Source organism: Taeniopygia guttata, chromosome 25 (genome assembly GCF_048771995.1).
Source record: "Taeniopygia guttata chromosome 25, bTaeGut7.mat, whole genome shotgun sequence".
NCBI classification, from domain to species: domain Eukaryota; kingdom Metazoa; phylum Chordata; class Aves; order Passeriformes; family Estrildidae; genus Taeniopygia; species Taeniopygia guttata.
The window spans coordinates 4251603-4261239 of NC_133050.1; the positions used below are offsets into that span (position 1 = coordinate 4251603).

Sequence of the window (9637 nt, forward strand, 5' to 3'; positions counted from 1 at the left end):
TGCACCGCGACATCAAACCAGAGAACATCCTGGTTGACCTGGCCACTGGCCAGGCAAAATTGATCGACTTTGGCTGCGGCACCTACCTGCAAGACACAGCCTACACTCACTTTGCAGGTGAGCCCGGGCAGGGGTGTGCTCCCGGTCCCGCCATCTCATGGCCCAGCATCTCACAGGCCAAGCTGGGTGTGGCAGCGAGGATTCTCCCTTTTGCTGCCAGTCAGGGTACTGAGCCTTCCCCTGAGTTGCTTTTGAGCGGGGCTGGGTGGGGAGGCATCTTCCAGCCCCACTGGCAGCCTTTGCCCACCACTCTGCCTGGGGCTGGGGTTGGAGGCAGCAGCAGCCAGCCCGACAAAAGCACCCGTGGGTGGGGGTAGCATAGGAGGGAGCCAGAACCATTGCACCTGCCAGTTTGGTGTGCAGGTGAGAGGAAGGGCTTGGGCTGCTCCACTCACCTTGTTTGCCTTGGCTTCATAATATTTTTAGGGCACTGCAGACAGGGAGGATAAGGAGATGATTTTTCCCCCAGCCCTGAGTGGGTTTTTGCTTTGCATATCATGGTCAGGCCTTGCCGGGGCTTCTGCTGCCCTCTTCCAACACCAGTGGCTTCTTGTCCAGCCCTGAGTTTGTACACATGTCCCAGGTGCTGGCGAGAGTGCAGCAGTTGCCCCGTGTGCCACTGGGGCGGCCCCTGCACACCCAGGGATGCTGGGGCCAGGCTCTGGAAGCAGCAGCATCCCCCCGATGAACTCCATCTGTATTCCACAGGAACACTGTCATACAGCCCCCCAGAATGGACCCACTAGGGCTGGTACCATGGCGAGGCAGCAACGATCTGGTCCCTGGGCATCCTGCTGCACCAGATGGTCTGCGGGCAGCACCCTTTCAGGAGGGGCCGGAAGATCAGCTGGGACCATCAGCTCTCGCTGCCACAGCGGCTCTCTCCAGGTGGATCCTCATCTCTGGCCACGGGGGAATACCAGTGCTGGGAGACAGCAGCAGCTTGTGAGCATCTCGCTCTGGCAGCCGCTGAGGAGGTGGCACATGTCCTGCTCTCCTGCTCTCCTCCACAACAGGGAATTGATGGGAAAGTTTAGGCACAGCTCTGAGCACAAAAGCAGCATGGCCTGGGCATGGGAAGAGTGGGGCAAAGCAGACAGGAGCCTTCTCTAGCTGACCGCTGGTTTCTGGTTTCTCTGCCCAGAGTGCCAAGATCTTATCAGGTGGTGTTTATCCATGCACTTCTTGGACAGACCTTCATTAGAAGACCTGTTCTATGATCCTTGGATACAGGATATTCACCTGCCATAGAAAAAGGGAGAGAGCCACATGCACACTTTGCTCCAGGGCCCTGGTAAGTTACAGGTCCACACATGCCCTGGCAATCAGAAGCAAGGAAACCCAGACTTTTTTCCCTGCCTGTATCAATGCACTGGGATTGTTGGGTGGGAACACTCAGCCTTGTGCTGGAGCTGAGCTGCTCTGCCCAGCACTGGTGGCTGCCATCCGAGCTGGTTTTGCTTGTCCTGCTTCCCTGACAGCTGGGGCCCTGGGCAGAACCCTGACAGCCTGGTCTGACCCCCAGGGAAGGAGAAGGAGCCCTTGGAGAAGCTGTACCAGGTGGGGCTGCTGCTGCTGCTGGAGACAGCGACGACAACATCAAGGATGACAACCTCTTCCTCAACCTGGCCACTGGCAGCTGAAGATGATGGACTTGTGGCACCGTCTTCAAAGCCAGGCTCCACAGCGAATTCGCAGATGAGTCCACAGCCGGGGAAATGCTCCCAGATTTGGGCATTGCTCAGACTGGCTGGGAACAAAAGTTTCTCCTTTTGCTGGGGCAGATGCAACTTCAGTCGGCTGCCCAGCTGCTTTTTGGCAGGGCTGGGGGCGTGGGCTGGGGTGGATACAAGATGGGAGTTGGCTCCTGGCCCTGCCAACAGCCCCCAGCACCCAGCATGGCCTGGGCTGAGGCTGGGGCTGGGGCTGGGGCAGCCAGCCCGGCACAGAGAAACCCCCATGGCGGGAGCAGAGGTGGGACTCCAGAACCTGTGCAGGGACTGCTTTGCTTTGCAGGCAAGGAAGGGCTTGGGCTGCTCCACTGCCCTTGTTTGCTTTGGGATCACTGTTATTTTGGGGGGCAGTGCAGGAGGGAAGAGAGAAAGTGTGGCCTTCTCTCCCCCATGGGTGGGATTTTCCCTAGCATGTAGGGGTTGGGCCTTCCTCAGACCTCTGACAGAGATAAGAGTTTTTTTCTTGTTTCCCCTTGTCTCTAATCTCTTTTCAACAGTTTGTTGTTTGTTTTTCTAGAGGAAGCATTCTATGTAAGGTCCAGTCGGGATTGGGAAGTGCCTGGGAGCAGCTGCAGCGTGGATGGGCCGTGCCCTTGGAGAAGGCTGAGGACATCGTTTGGGACCAGCTTTTCTCCCAGCGGAGGATGGCGTGAGGTGAGTCCCCGTCTGCTTGGCATGGTGGGATCAGAGCTTTTGGGAGACAGCAACAAGCACAAGGAGGCTCCTGCTCTGGGCAGCTGCTGAGGGGCTGGATGTGCTGTGGCTGGCTGCAGGCTGGGAATGTCCTGCCCTCCTGCTCTGCTCCCAAAGGCAGCAGTGATGGGCAGCTCTGGGCACAGCTCTGGGCACGGCCAGCATGGCCTGGGCTCTGTGGGCAGCTGGGACAAGGGGACAGCAGCCTTCAGCTGACGGGCGCTTTCTGGTTTCTCTCCTTGCAGCCGGGCTCTGCGGGTGCTGAGGCTGCTCTGGGCTCTGCCAGGGCTCTGCTGGGCTCTGCCCCGGGCACAGCTGGGCTGGCTCTGCCCTCACATTGCTCTGACAGCTTTGCATCAGACGAGCCCGTTGGAGCACAGTGCCTGAGCTTTCTGGTTTGGCAGGTGAGTGAGACTCCCCTGCAGGCCAGGAGATTGCAGCTGGGGACACACATCCAATTGGCAAGGACCCAAACTCCCCATAGTCCCAGCTGAACCCCTGGATCTCCGCAGGAACGCCTGGATCTCCACTATTCATTCTTCATTTCTTTTTGGCTGGAAGTGTGCAGTTGCATCTTTTTCCTCCTCTAGAAGTGCCATGAATGGCCAAAGCTGGCAAGTGAGCCGTGTTCCTGAGGCAGTGCAGTCTGGAGCTGATGGATGGAGAATTGCCCTTCCCACTTCCAAACCAGAGCAAAAAGCCGTAAGTGGGATTTTTCATCCGTAAGAAACCCCTGACAATTTCAGAGGGAATGTGCAGCTCATTCCCAGAGTGAGAAGGAAGGTCATCTTCTAAAGGATTTGGGGTTTGACAGAGTTGAGATTCCCAGTCCTGCCTGGAGCTGGAAGGGCCCCAATCAATTTCCTATTGTTTCGACCACAATTTAAAAAAAAGAATGTTGGAAACAAACCCCAAAAACTGTAAAAAAGGCTGTTGAGGTCAGTAAGATGGATCCATGCCATCAGCACATTTACAATGTAAATAAGTGAGTTCTCTTTTTAAAAAGATCATTTACCTCTTAATGCAAAGTTTCAGAAGTTGTTTCACTATCACTTGGATTTTATTTGTATCTTTTACAATTCATCTAATTGTATTTTTTTTCTTTTTCCTTTTTTTTTCTTTAAGCAGAGGTCCTGGCCCTCTTCCAGCCAAAAGGGAAAGGGCCCCACCAAGCCTTGTTACCCACAGACAACATGGTAAAGCTGAACACTAAAGGACCTTGGGGGCATTATTCTGGAATTAAAAAGTTGCCTGCTCCATGGACAACAGAATTATTGTTCCTAACCTGAATGACATTGAGCAAAAAGAATGAAGAACGGTGTCACTAAAGTACTACTGACGTTTGCCAAAACACCTCCAGAGTTTCACCAAGGGATCAGTCATCAAAATGTTTTGGAAATTTAAAGACCAAGGTAGCCAAAGCACACAGTGTCACTAATTGCTGGGTATGGTCTCAGCTGAAGTTGGGAGGAATGGGGTTCCCTTGGAGGGCCCACCCTGTGGGGTGGCCAGAACTCTGTCAATGGGCTCAGCCTCGTAACGGAGTCAATGAAGGGACAGTTACAGAAACCTGTGCTGTGGGACACGGGAATACAACGATCCGTGTGACAGGATTCACTCAGATTTCCGCTCAGGAGAAACCAAACCCTGTTACAGTTATAGAGGCTACAGTGTCAGAAGATTTCTGTGCTTTACCATCACTCCCAATGTCAGTAGAACTTGGGGTGCTGCAGCTGGTCAGTGTCAGTGTCACACCGCTCCCAGCTGCAGGGCCCCCATTTAGGGTCCTTCAGCAACGACCACACGGAAGACTTAGGGCCCAGAGAACATTTTCCACCCAAAGAGTGCCTTGGGTTTCCGAAAGCAAAGGATTCTGGTTCACCCTGTGCCCCATGTGCGCTGCCCCATCCCGTGGAGTTGACATGAATGAGCTGAATGGATTATTAGAAGAGGTAGTAAATGATACTCTTAAAATGTCCAATAGCGCATTGGATTATTAGAAGAGGTAGTAAATGATACTGTTGAAATGCCCATTAGCACAATCTATGAGCTCCAACAAACACAAATGGGGACTCCAGAGAACCGCATGGCCTTGGATTATCTGCTTGCTGGCCAAGGAGGAACCTGGGCTATCAGGGGACGGGGATGTTGCACTGCTAGCAGTGATGGGTTTGAAGGCCAACAAGCAGGAATCACCTTGACAGAAAGAGCAGTAGAAGAGTGGCAGAAGAAAATTCTTCTTGGTGGGATTGGCTTCATGGCTGCCAAATTAGAGGCTGCTGTGAAATGCATTGGTGGCAGGGCCTGTCATCACTGCAGTGTGTGCACTTGGTGAGTTGCTGTGACACTTTGTGCTGGGAAGTGGAGTATTGAGACCTTTCTTAAAAGAGACAGTCTCAAGAAAAGAGAGGCATTTGATAAATAACAGAGAATAGCAACTATTTAGGCATGTTTTAAAAGGAAGGTGAATAGCTCTGAGTAATGAACTTTAACTGCCCTTAATTGTAGAACAAGAGGAGATGCCTTTATGCCTAATACCTAAATCTAAGCTGTGTTACTGAAAGAATTGCTACAAAGGTTGTAGTTGATTGTAGGTCTCAGGACCGATCAAAGTACCAAGGCCTGAACAGGTTGTGATCAAGGCCTGAACAGGCCCTGAGGCAAAGCTCACCTCTAGATGAACCTTCCAAGCAAATGTTGTATTTGTATCCACTCATTAAGGAAGCATGATTAACAACACGATCAATGCATGTGTTCCTTGATAAAACACGGATTTATCTTTCTGTATTTAGAAACAGACAAGGCCCCATCTGGCCTTGTTTGGGGGTGAAGGATCAAAGTCAACTCCCTTGGTTCCTCCTTCAGCCCTGGCCAGGCTTTGGGAGAAAGCAGTCAGGAGAATGAAAGCAGATGTTCTCGCAGTGGCAGTGATGCCAGCTTGTTTGTTTAACAGTGTAAAAGCTGGGTCCTCTCACAGCTTTGGGGCTGGAGCCTCATTGCTTGCAGAGGTGGAGGCACCTGCAGGAATTCCCAGTGTCTGGGAGTGGCTCTCCAGTCCTTGGCTTCCCCCAGCTGATGTGTGGCTGTGGATGATGGTAAAGCCTGAGGCTAACTGGTGATGGATCTTTCCTTAATCACTCCAGGCAATCTCTGGTAGCAATGACTGGATGCATTGCTGAGCGTCTTTTGTAATGCTTTGCTAATGATGATGTGCTTTGCTGAGCTTATCCTTTTGTAATTCTTTGCAGCTGTGCATGATATAAATGACACAATTCCTTCAGTTGGTGTCTGTGTCTTTGGTGCTGACCCTGCCCACTGGTGAGACAGGGCCCCCTCCAGCCTAGAGTGTTACCTAGGAAGAGAAAAGCCATCACTCCAAATGTCCCCCCTTCCTCCTTGTTCCCCCCACTTTATACCCTGAGCGTGATGCCCTATGGTCTGGGGTATCCCCGGGGTCAGTGGGGGTCACCTGTCCTGGCTGTGTCCCCTCCCAAGCTCCCCCGCAGCCCCAGCCCCTCTCCAGCGTGGCCAGAGGAGGGGCAGGCCAGGCTTTGGCTCAGTGGGAGCTCAGCAAGAACAAAAGCATCTCTGTGTGCCCAGCCCTGTGCTCAGCACCCGGCCCAGCAGCAGCGTCTAGTGAATGCTTGTGAATGGAGTCCTCCCTCCTTTGTCCAGGTGGTTTCAACATTGTGTTGCAATCCCTGTCGCTGGCTTGTGTGTTTTTAAAAACTTCTTAGAAGAGTATCTTAACAGTACATAACGATAAAATATATGACAATTTTATTTGCACGAATTGTCATATCCATATAGCAGCATCTTTTAATAATTTTGACTATGTTTAAATGAGATCACCAAGAGAGACTATAGCTCTGCACAGACATGTGCAGGCATGCCTAGGAATTTGGCTTGCCTGCAGTTTATCTGTCCCAGTTAAAGGCAGATGCAGCCTTTTGCTTCCATGGACATTGATGAGCTGGTAGATGTGCTAACAGGGAGAGAGCTCACACACAGCAACTGGTCCTGATCTAATCACACACATTCTTACAGTGCTGTTTGGCTCCAACTTGCCCAACTGCAGGAATATTTTCAGTTTTCCTTCCTACCTCCTTGGACAGGGATCACCCAAGTTTGGGTAATCAAGCCGTTTGCAGTTTGCCACTTCTCCCCAGTCTGTGGCTAAAGAGGGGAATTACAGGATGGGAAAAGTGGCTTAGGCTGCAATTCTGCTTTGCAGATGAGAAGGAGCTTCCCTGGAGTACCTGCAAACATACTGGGAATGCTGGTGAGTGACTCAGAAAGCCCGGCAGGTACTGAAGCCTCCCTCCCTCCCTCCCTCCCTCCCTCCCTCCCTCCCTCCCTCCCTCCCTCCCTCATTCCCTTCCTCCCTCATTCCCTTCCTCCCTCTCTCCCTTCCTCCCTCCCTTCCTTCCTCCCTCCCTTCCTTCCTTCCTTCCTTCCTTCCTTCCTTCCTTCCTTCCTTCCTTCCTTCCTTCCTTCCTTCCTTCCTTCCTTCCTTCCTTCCTTCCTTCCTTCCTTCCTTCCTTCCTTCCTTCCTTCCTTCCTTCCTTCCTTCCTTCCTTCCTTCCTTCCTTCCTTCCTTCCTTCCTTCCTTCCTTCCTTCCTTCCTTCCTTCCTTCCTTCCTTCCTTCCTTCCTTCCTTCCTTCCTTCCTTCCTTCCTTCCTTCCTTCCTTCCTTCCTTCCTTCCTTCCTTCCTTCCTTCCTTCCTTCCTCCCTCCCTCCCTCCCTCCCTCCCTCCCTCCCTCCCTTCCTTCCCTCCCTTCCCTCCCTTTCTTTCTCTTTCTCTTTCTCTTTCTCTTTCTCTTTCTCTTTCTCTTTCTCTTTCTCTTTCTCTTTCTCTTTCTCTTTCTCTTTCTCTTTCTCTTTCTCTTTCTCTTTCTCTTTCTCTTTCTCTTTCTCTTTCTCTTTCCCTTTCCCTTTCCCTTTCCCTTTCCCTTTCCCTTTCCCTTTCCCTTTCCCTTTCCCTTTCCCTTTCCCTTTCTCATTCTCTTTCCTTCCCTTCCCTTTCTTTCCTTCTTTCCTTCCTTCTTTCCCCAGATAAAACTCACTTTCAGATCTGATCATCTTTTATTCCTTTCCTCCTTCTCCCTTCTAGACTCTTTACAGTTTGTCCCTAGACATCTTGTTGAAAAGCTTCAGAACAACAGGAGTGGTATCACAGGCAGAGGATGGGGATCAGCCTCTGAGTCTTGCCTACCCTCTTCTACCGCTTTTCTCCTTTCCTACAGCCCAAAGTGAGAATTCTAATTTTTGGCAACAGTATCTCGTTGATTTCTATAGTCTGACATTTTCCTTATCCCTTAATTCTTTGCCTGAGTTCTGCTGCTGCACCACACAAGCTCCCTTTATCGCTGAGCATTCTCCACTTGTCTCTATCAGATGTCAAGCTATTGATTCGGAGGTGATGTCAAGGTCATTTGGGATTCTGACACTTTCCTTGAGAGTTCTCCTTGGGAATGCTTGGAGATTTTGGTGACTTTTGGCCAGACACAAATGTCCTAGTTATGTTCTATTTCCTCTTGACAGCTGTACCAGGGAACAATGTTTTAATGGGAATAATTTAAATTTTTAATATGTCGGTCCCTGAATAAGGAACGTTTAAGACTGAAGAAATTCTAAACACTATCATACTTAATGCAATCCTTATCCTACCCTATCTCTTCTTTCTCTTGGATTTTGAAGAAGATCAAAGGAATTATTTATTCATAGTCTTTGTAAGTGAGTGCTAGCAGTTATGTTCAATGTGCTAATCATGTGCAGTGGCAAAGCAGAAATGGAAACTGGACTATCTGCAAATGTTGCCTCTTTTTTCCCCCATGCCTTCTGATTACTCTGTGGATGCAGCATCCCACAAAATATGTGAAGTTTACATAGAGAGCAACAGACAGAACAAGTTTCAACAAGAATTCCTTTCTTCCTGGCTGAAGTGTACAAACCCAGCAACTGTGCTCCCAACACAAGCTGCAGTTTCCATGCCTCCTGTACATGTGCTTGTGTTTTTGTGGGGTTTTTCAAAACAAACTGGGCTGAATCACACTGCAGGAGCTTCCCAGGCTGTGTCCTTGGCCAAGCCTGGAACAGCAGACTCACACCAAAACCTCTTGCCTGCAGGCAGGTAGGGACAGCAATTGTTTACTCACTTGCACGAATCACGAGGGGGTTTTCCCTTCACTTTATAGTTCCATATGGTGATGCTTCTCCTGTTGGGCACTCTCAGCCTCTTCTCATGCACCCAAACTGCCTCCAGGAGCGCATCCTCCATCCTCTGACCCACCCCAGCCACCTTTGGGCATGAGATCCTGCTCACTCCCACTCCTGTTCCCTTCTCTGGAGCCACACTCATCCTGCCTATCACACCGTCCTGCACTTCCACCTAATTTTGTATCCCGACTTTTAATTGTGGCAGGTGGGCCAGAATTTCTACACGAGAGACAGAAGAAGTGACCCAAGAGATCTCCAAGAGACACAAAAAGTGTGTCTTGCTCTGACAGTCAGCTGAAGGATTTGCTCTCCCAGTGCCTGCATTTCCCAGAACACACCCCAGCCTCTCCAGGCAGTGATTTTCTCACATCCCAAACCCCTCACTGTCCATATCCAGCCCTCCCAGGAATTAGGTCCTCGTGGCACTCGTACCCCAGGTACCAAGACAGACAAAACCAGCCAGCATAGACAGGTTTGGTTTCGTTCCAAGGGGTAATTTCTGTTCTTTTTCTAACATCTACATCTCCAAGGATTTAATCTATACTCCTGTGGGTCTCAGATTCAGTCAAATAGAGAAATGGAGAGTTTCTAGCCAGGCAGAAGCCTGGGAAAGAGTTGGGAAAGAATGTAAATAAAAGAGCGGTGTATTTTGAATAAACCAGAGTTTTACTCTCAGCAGTCTTCTGAGTCAGTCTTCTCATTCCCGTCCTGCCTCGACAGCGACATACTCCTGAAGCAACTGATGACCACACAAAACGTTCATTTTACAGGAGGTCCCGCTCTGCCCTTGGAATTCCTTGGAAAAAATCCACCCTCACCCAAACCTGGTCTTCCTCCACCAGTCATTTTTCTTTGGTTCAAAAAAAAAGGTTATTTTATGGAGCTATGGACAACTGCAGGTGAAAGTACTGCAGAGAGGGCAGCTATAAAA

General features: G+C 50.4%; 2 long non-coding RNA genes across 3 annotated transcripts; both read left to right on the forward strand.

Annotated features, from left to right (window-relative positions):
- The first annotated feature begins 813 nt into the window (after positions 1 to 813).
- LOC140680656 (uncharacterized) lies at positions 814 to 1812 on the forward strand. The gene is made up of 3 exons (XR_012052005.1): positions 814 to 948; positions 1205 to 1354; positions 1542 to 1812. It is a non-coding gene; the product is annotated as an uncharacterized lncRNA (long non-coding RNA).
- A 1808-nt stretch (positions 1813 to 3620) lies between these two features.
- On the forward strand, positions 3621 to 9090 carry LOC140680616 (uncharacterized). 2 transcript variants are annotated; one of them, XR_012051975.1, is made up of 3 exons: positions 3621 to 4817; positions 6721 to 6768; positions 7601 to 8904. It is a non-coding gene; the product is annotated as an uncharacterized lncRNA (long non-coding RNA). The 2 variants fall into 2 exon arrangements; XR_012051976.1 differs by lacking the exon at positions 3621 to 4817 and adding an exon at positions 8912 to 9090 and having other exon boundaries at positions 6132 to 6768; positions 7601 to 8620.
- The last annotated feature ends 547 nt before the right edge of the window (positions 9091 to 9637 follow it).